This window comes from Sinocyclocheilus anshuiensis, unplaced genomic scaffold (genome assembly GCF_001515605.1).
Source record: "Sinocyclocheilus anshuiensis isolate Anshui unplaced genomic scaffold, SAMN03320099.WGS_v1.1 scaffold1051, whole genome shotgun sequence".
Taxonomy (NCBI): domain Eukaryota; kingdom Metazoa; phylum Chordata; class Actinopteri; order Cypriniformes; family Cyprinidae; genus Sinocyclocheilus; species Sinocyclocheilus anshuiensis.
Window position 1 is genome coordinate 310,738 of NW_015546234.1, and position 8,526 is coordinate 319,263.

The 8,526-nt window shown below is 35.0% G+C and overlaps 1 protein-coding gene across 1 annotated transcript in view; it reads right to left on the reverse strand.

Moving 5' to 3' along the window:
- The window catches only part of esr2a (estrogen receptor 2a), an 18,750-nt gene extending 15,416 nt beyond the window's left edge, over nucleotides 1-3,334 (reverse strand). The window contains exons 1-2 of the mRNA XM_016503491.1: nucleotides 3,109-3,334; nucleotides 483-615 (exon numbers count right to left, since the gene is read on the reverse strand). The gene's annotated coding sequence lies outside the window, so the exon portion shown is untranslated. The remainder of the gene's footprint in view (nucleotides 1-482; nucleotides 616-3,108) is intronic.
- Nucleotides 3,335-8,526: the final 5,192 nt, after the last annotated feature.

The following is an 8,526-nucleotide window of genomic DNA, read 5'->3' on the forward strand; positions in this document are numbered from 1 at the left end:
AGATCCCTAAACAAGACCATATCTGCAGATGAAACTTTGTTTGTAGAAGCATTTTTTAAATTTGAACTAGCACCTCGTGACTACAACACGTTATGTATGAGAACCTGCAAAAGACACAGGCGCAAGTGGAATGTACAAAACATGGTGACATTAATTTTTAAGTAAATATAATGGGCGATATATTGCGTCACCAAAAATGATTGAGGTCATGTATATATATTGCAAGTCGATATATTGATTATTGCGACAGGCCTACCTGTTGCGTACAGCTCAGTGATAGTATGAATCTAAGTTGCATTCGTAAAGGCCTAAAGATCTGCCTCAGGAACATTTACATTTCTCTTACACAGAATATCCATAAAAATTAATCAAGGCATGAAGACACATTTTTATTTCTCTCAGCTCTTTGCAGTGCTGCATTTCTAATGGCACATGTTAGTTCTTACAAATTTAACACAGAAGTCTGTTAAAATGACTCTTACCTATACAGTGTTGTAGACTGTACTTGCGGGAGAGGCAGTTAGCCACCGGTGAGTCCGCAGAGGACTTTTGAACCCTCGTTTCAGTGCAGACAGGCAACTGGCCAAAACATACCCTGGCACAGAGCACAAGTACCTGCAACATGACAAAATGACAGAAAAAAAAAGTATGATGCTGTGAATTGCAAACATTACATTTCACATAAAATGGTAAAAACTATTATTTTTAATTTACTATTTTTATAAATAATTAAAATTATATTTCATGAATTATTAATATGCGAGTTTTGATTAGCGACATTAATTGAAACCAAAGACTCTCATTACCACTTTGCATCGGCATGATAGGTAATAAAGATGTCAAATTATATCCTTTTTTGCGCATCACACACTACAGAAAAAGACTATAAAATGCTATAGTAAAAAACGGTTAATTGGTTAAAAATGTAAGTTACCTTACTGTATATGATGAAAAATTGTGGTTTGACATCACATTATACATAAGTTTACTGTAAAATACTGTAATAAATTATGATTTTTGTTTTTATGTAAACCTATCATACTTAACTACCATAATTACCATTTAATTTATGCTGAAAAACAGTAAATGTTGTGACACATATGATTGTATTTTATTTATATAGATGTTTCTTTTATATTTTTGTTATCAAATTATTTTAGTATCTTCATGGTGTTTTGCCTTTGTATGTATAACCCTGTGAACTGTCTGTATACAAGTATTGGCCATGTTTTATGGACAGTCCACTTACGATGAACTACTGTGATTTATTGTGGCTTTCTATTGAGCTGTATTATCATGGTGGCCATCAGTACATTTGAGTAGTTTTGGTACATTTTGGTAGTCTAAGTATATTTAATTGTGGAAACATTTTCAGTGTATTTTTGTGTTGAATTTCTGGCAACCACAGCTGTGATTTTTTAGTGTAAATTTTTATTTATTGCACATTGTAAATTTAGTAGACATTGTTTACAGTGCAGGTCATTGTATTTTTAGATAGCTATTTCTTATGTAAAGTGCTAAATATGCATTTAGTATGCAACTTCATACAAATCACCAGCTGTAGAGGTTGGTCAAACGCCGACAGTAAAATCCTCTGTTCATTCCCACCATACGGATAACGGGGAAACTAATCGTCCCATTAAAAACCCAGTAACCTCAAACCCTCTTAACGCCTATAATTCCTCTGAGAGGAGGCTAAGAAAGACTAAGATAGAACGGAAGACAGAGAGAAGGAGACTCCGAAAGCGGAACAGACTGAAGCTGACTGCGTCAACTCTCTCCTGACAACCAGTCTGGCATGATGCATGCTCTTGTCTTGAGGCAAAAGAGCGCCCGGTCATCGGCCAGCAGTGCATACCAAAAACAAAAGCCCAAGGCCGTGGTGTGATCTTCCCTCTCACTCCCTTGTCTGGCGGAAAACGGATAAGGGAGAGAAGGAGCGACGGAAACCATGCCCTGTGCAGGAGTTATGGGAACAAGGAGGAAGACCACCGTTGAACTTGATGCAAACCCATAAGACTATGAACCTTCTAATAATATAGTGCATGTTAAAAATACAGTGCTATATTATTAGTCTTCCTGTAGTTTTCTTAGCAACAGTAGGTCATGTTTGATTCCCAGGGAATGCAAGAATTAATATAACCACCAAAAAAAGAAAACACCATAAAAAATATTATATAATAAAAACGTTTAAATTATACAAAAAAACTATTTTTATAATAAAAACAAAATAAAAAAGAGACCTTATTTATTTTAATTTTAATAATTTTACTAGTGCACATGACCTCTTTAAGAAGCAAAAAGACCAGCAATTTAAAACAGTTGGAATAAATGAAATACGAGAGGAATTCACAGCCTTTTTAACTGAGAATGAATCAAAAGAAACCGTGTAGCACAAACTGCCTGTGGTTAAAAAAGATTCAAGAGTTAAAATCATACACTATATAACAGTCCATGCATTACTTATAGACTTATGTCTTCACCCCACATTAAAAAACTACACATAACAGCAGCTGACCAACTGATTTGTATTACTGTACAACAGTTTTGTAAGACCATTAAATGTCACCACCTGCTGAAGCCAGGACAAGGTTAAAACTCTCTGACACCATTACTGACTTTTGGGGGGAAAATGTAGTAGTTCTACAAGTAATCCATAAATATTTTACTGGTAATGTTCACTAAGACTATGATCACTGAGAGTAGTTTCAAGATGTACTTGTGACAGATTACTCAGATGAAAGACTTAATTATCCGTGTCAGTGATTTAATATGAATATTTATAACAGTTGAGGACAACTCAACCTCCTTTGTCTACTAGAAACATTTCAAAATAGTCAGATTTCTGTTTATAAATTCACCAACTGTAACATATGCACAGCACATATACACACTCTCATCCTCATGCCTCGCAATGCCGCTTAAAAGTGAATGAATAAGATGTTCTGCACACTTCCATTAATTAACCTGCTTGCGGCATTTTCGATTGAACAGTGCACGCGTAAACATGCGTACTGTAATCAAGCTCACGCGCTGAATGAATCACTGCAATGCGATTGATATAGGGCGATAGTTTACTAAAAACGGACTGGAAGACAGTGAACCTACCTGTTGCAATCGATGTTTAGTTGGTCAACAGATGGTCCACTGTAAGGCTCGATCTCTAAGTCGAAAAATATCCCAAAAGAGAATGTTATTGCTTGATTTGATCGCTGTTAGAAGCCTGTGTAATAGGGAAATGGCCAGTGTTTTGATGAGCTGTCAGGAGGATACATGTTAAAGTGTGCTCTGCTCCGTCTGTCGCTGAACGCTCGTACTTATTTGAGAGTCTGTACGTCACTGACCACACCCGCCTGAATCACCTCCTCCTGCTCGAACATCTGCTGTTCAACTGCTGCTCACTGGGCGCTCTGTAGGTTACGAACCGGATTATTGTTAATGACAGCTGGATCATTCCATGCAATATCTTTTTTTAAACAATTTTTAAAAAATGCTTATGTCATTTAAGTTAAGTACTTATTTGGTACATCAGTCTTTTAGGCTGGTGAAACACAGGCACTTAAACTTAATCTATTACACAATAGAAGAAAAAAAACTAACAAGACAAAGGGCTTTTTTATCAAACAGAATATAATGTTTTAAAGTGAAACAAACACATACCACAAAACATCAGTTCTTTAAATCCATAGCTAATGTTTGCATGGTTATATTTCCACCAAAAACGATGTCACTTCCTGGAGGATTATGCCATTAAGGACTTTTTTTATGTTAATAGGAAACTGTATGATTTGGACAAAGTATGAACTGTATAAGAGTATAAAAGGAAAGGTATGAATTGATATTGAGAAAAAACATATAAATGTATCACAAATTAAAATGTTTTGACTAACATTCTTTTAAAAAATAAGTATATAAAAATATGAAGAAACACCTGGGGCATTTCTTAATAAATTGCCAATTTTTGCATGTTAGAAATTCATGGATAATAAATAAATAAAGAAATAATTGTCACACGTCTGCAAACCAAGTCAAATTATTATCATTTTGAATTTAATATTTTGTTAAGTATATTAAAACAGGGACATAAATAATGGGGACATTAAAATTTACTGCAGACTCACTGGAAAGACTTTTCTCCAAATGTATTATAATCTAGTCTGCTTTATTTACTGTATAAGCACTACCCCACTGAATATACAGAAACTAGAATGATTTTTCATGTCTTGGCAATATGATAATTAGGTTACAATGAATGTAAACACTTATAATTGCTTGTAAAATTACATTAAAAGTTTTATATTACCAAAAAAAAAAACATTTTATTGAGAACTTGAGAATAAATAAATAAGTACAAAAATATAGATTAACAGTTATAGCTGGTCTTTTGCCTTCATAAACTCCGACCTTACAGTTTAAGCTTAGTTATTAACAGGTCAACTTTATGCAGGTGCATGTTGACAATAATGACTGAAAACACATTAATTCAAGACCAAATTAACAGCACAGGCATTGTGTGCACCCTGTTTTTATCTGCACAGGCGCTGGATACAATAATTAAAAACAAACAAACAAAAATCTTAAAATAAGAATAAAAACAGGTTAAGATACTGAATCACACACAAAGGACAAGAAATATTTCTCATATTTCACTTTCCCTGTTGTTCCCTTTTGCCTATCTACAGTCATAATTTTTGGACCTCAGGGAATGGAAGTAGATGGTGGTAAATGGTGCATTTTAACAAGGGCTTACAATGCACTGTAATGGCTCTGTAAATGTGGCAAGACAGAGTCGTCGCCACAGGAGACCTGGGCTTTAAGCAGAAGCTGAGATGAAATGCTGTTCTCCTACTTTCTCTGTGCACCTGCATTCAGGATGTCAGATAAGCAGTCATGTGTCCTGCTGAGAAGATTGCCCCTGTTACTCCTGCATCTCACAAACCCCAGCTCTCTTAGAGGTCTGGAAGTGCATGTCTGGTGATTACAGCTACCTTGCCAGCGCAGGAGACTAACGTATTTGTAGGCTACCAAATTCTGAATAATCACGATTCAACTGACCAGCTCATTTGTTTAGACATGCTTCTTACATTTCCAGGTTCACAACACAGAAGTAAACTATAGTATGGTAAACTTCTATAGAGGTAAATGAAAGGCCATGGAAATTATAATTGTTGCATTCTTATTTGCTATAAAAAGAAATCATGATTACGTTTCCATGACTGTCCACGAGAGGAAAAAAAATAGAAAGAGATTGATCAGTCACTCAAGAGAAAGACGTCACATTTACTGTAGTAGATTATTAGAAACACCACTGCAACAACATTTACTAGTTTTGTTTGTTTGTTTTATGGAATTTATTGCCAGGGTGAAATAATGCAAAATATAGTGTTATAAATGTATAACATTCTGGTCAAAAGTTTGGAATACGTTTTTTTTTTTAATGTTTTTGAAAGAAGTCTCTTATGCTCACCAAGGCTGCATTTATTTGATAAAAAAATACAGTAAAAAAGTAACACTGTGAAATATTATTACTATTGAAAATAACTGTTTTATTTGAATATATTCTCAAATGTAATTTATTCCTGTGAGTTAAGCTGAATTTTCAGCAGCCATTACTCCAGTCTTCAGTGTCACAGGATCCTTCAGAAATCATTCTAATATGCTGAATTGCTGCTCAAGAAACATTTCTTATTATTTTCAATGTTGAAAACAGTTTATGCTTCTTAATATTTTTGCGGAAACCGTGATACAAACAAAAGTTTGGGGTCAGTAAGGTTTTTAAAAAATCAACAAATTCAATTGATTAAATTGATCAAACGTGACAGTAAAGACTTTTTAAAAAACATTTATAAAACAAAAACATTTATAATGTAACAAACGATTTCTTTTTCAAATAAATGCTGTTCTTTTCAACTTTCTGTTTTGAACATTGATAATAATAAGAACCATTATTAATAACTGAGCACCAAATGAGCATGTGACACTGAAGTCTGGAGTACTAGCTGCTAAAAATCAAGTTTTCCCATCACTGGAAAATATGACATTTTAAAATATATTAAACTATAAAATAGTGATTTTAAATTGTAATAATATATCAGTGACAGGAAGCGATTGAATCATTTTACAGACTTGATCTTTAAAACTTCAGAAAAATTAACTAAAGTCATTTAATTTGAGCAGAATTGAAATATTAATTCTATTTTTGTTTTTTCATGTGTTAATTGTATATGATTGTGGTGTTAAAAAATGATGGCCATAACATTCAGATCATTAAAACATAAAGCTGGCATATATAACGTGGGGTAGATAAACCATAGGTTAGCTACACCTGAGCTTGTGCTCCATTATGTCCTCCTCAGCTCACTGTGCTCTAGTAATCCCAATGAAGAGAGTCTGTACCTCAGGAGTGCTGTTCTCTTCTCTTCAGATCTCATTATTCCTGCAAGAAATGGGCCCTGTTGATGAAATGAGATCGCAGAATAAGGAACAGATGAGGCCGGCTGAAGTAACAGTGATGTATCTAATAGAGACAGGTCTGCCTTGGTAATAATCACCATTCAGTGATGGAGACCCCTTCCCATAATTTATTTCAATAATCACCATCATGAAGCACTCTGAAGCAAGGAAGAAAAATGGAGGGGAAAGGGGGAATTAGCTCTATAATAAGTAAAACAGCTCAGTTTTCAATTTGCCTGCCTACTGAAAACTATCAGTGACTGCAGCAAAGGAAACTGTCGTGACTCAAAAGCAATAATTGCACCAAAGCCAAGTGTAATATACAACAGTTCAGTAAACGACTTAATGTTGAGTAACTTACATTTAAGACACAGTAATGCTTTGTTTACGTTTGTTCTGGCAATGAAATGAATTATAAACAAAGCCTCAGCAAAACAGCGCATCCGTGAATGAATCAGTTGAACGAATGATTTAATGACTGACTCGTAAACACGGTTACTTGCTGTCACCTTCTGGTGTAAGGATGTAACCTGCAGAAAGACTCACTGAAAATGTCACTGCAGAACCAAACTAATTTGAGGGCTGGAACTAGCTAGAATTAACTTTGGAGATTGTTATTGCAAAAATAATGGAAAACACAACCATAAGCATGTTTATGATGGTGTCAATTATCAACATTTATTTTATTTTTTTATAATGAGAGGTAATGGTAGGCTATTTTAATGTGGCAATAAAAATGTTATAATTCATTTTCCTGTTGGCATAAGAGCCAAAACATAAATTGCAGAGTCAGAGTGAGAAAATGCCAGTGGGCAGAAAAATGCCTTCCCTTAAATAAACGTGCAGCAAATGTGCCACAACATCAACAACTTCCTCTCTCACTTCTACAAAGCTTCACTCTGACCTCTGATGCCCTTGTGGGTCATTTTGAACCCCTGGCATTGGCATGACCCTGGCAGCACAAGTCAGGAAGTTTTAATTCCTTGTTCAAGAGGCCCTGTGTCACTGAACCAATGTTCTCCACGGCTGTTTGTGGCACTGGGTCTGGGATCTTCCTCTTCTTTACAAATCAATCGTTCTCTGGAAACGGATACTTCTTCTTTTCTTGTCAGCTGTTTTCCGGCTCCAGTGCTCTTGTGACCTGTGCAGCAGATGGCAAAGATGAAATGATGGTGGGATACAGATTTGTTGAGTGTGGCAGATAAGATACACTCAATTAGGATTTCTCATTCTAACTGTGTAGTTGTTGGTCAAATGATCAAATGCTAAACTCTCAATTAATTTAGACTGTTCTCATTATTACAAAAATGACATTGGTATTCCACAATCTCCTATCTATTATCTGTTAGTTGTATAGTTACTTTGAAGACAAAAGTTGTCTTTGAACACAAGAGCTGTTTTACACAAAGCTGCACTGATTTCTGCATTCAATAAAAACATCATGGATGCCAAAAAGACCAATAATTGTTTTCCTTACTGTTATTCTGTGGCTGCAAACTGAATATTAATTTATACAATTTGGTCTCGTTCTGTATCGCGTATCTTGTCAGTGTCTGCGCTTGCTTGGCCATTTGTTGTGGAAAAAAATAAGGAAAGTGTGTCCAGCTGAAGTAATTTAGTATGTTGTTAGACGGGTATAAAAAAGTTTAGTTTACCGCAGCAGCGGTGGCGTGACGGCCTCCTCGTGTGAAGACCGAAGAGTGTAAAGACCATCGACTCTACCGTGCGACTCCACCAGGCAGGGACACCGGCAAAGGATAAGTATCGCTTTTTAGTTCTCCTCTTTCCTATTACTTGTTTCACTTCTGTTTCAGTTTTTATAACCATTTCTTACTATGTGTAAGTAAGTTACACATATTTAAAAATTTTACATAACTATGTTTTGATTTGCACATTGCTCTTATAATGGGACCTTTATTATAGAGCAAAAACAGGGAAAAAATACAACAACATGCAACATGCAGAGTTGCATATGTAAATTATTTATTTGAAATAAACAAAACATTTTGAATATTAAAGGTTCCTCTCTCTCTCTCTCTCTCTCTCTCTCTATATATATATACGCGTATGTAT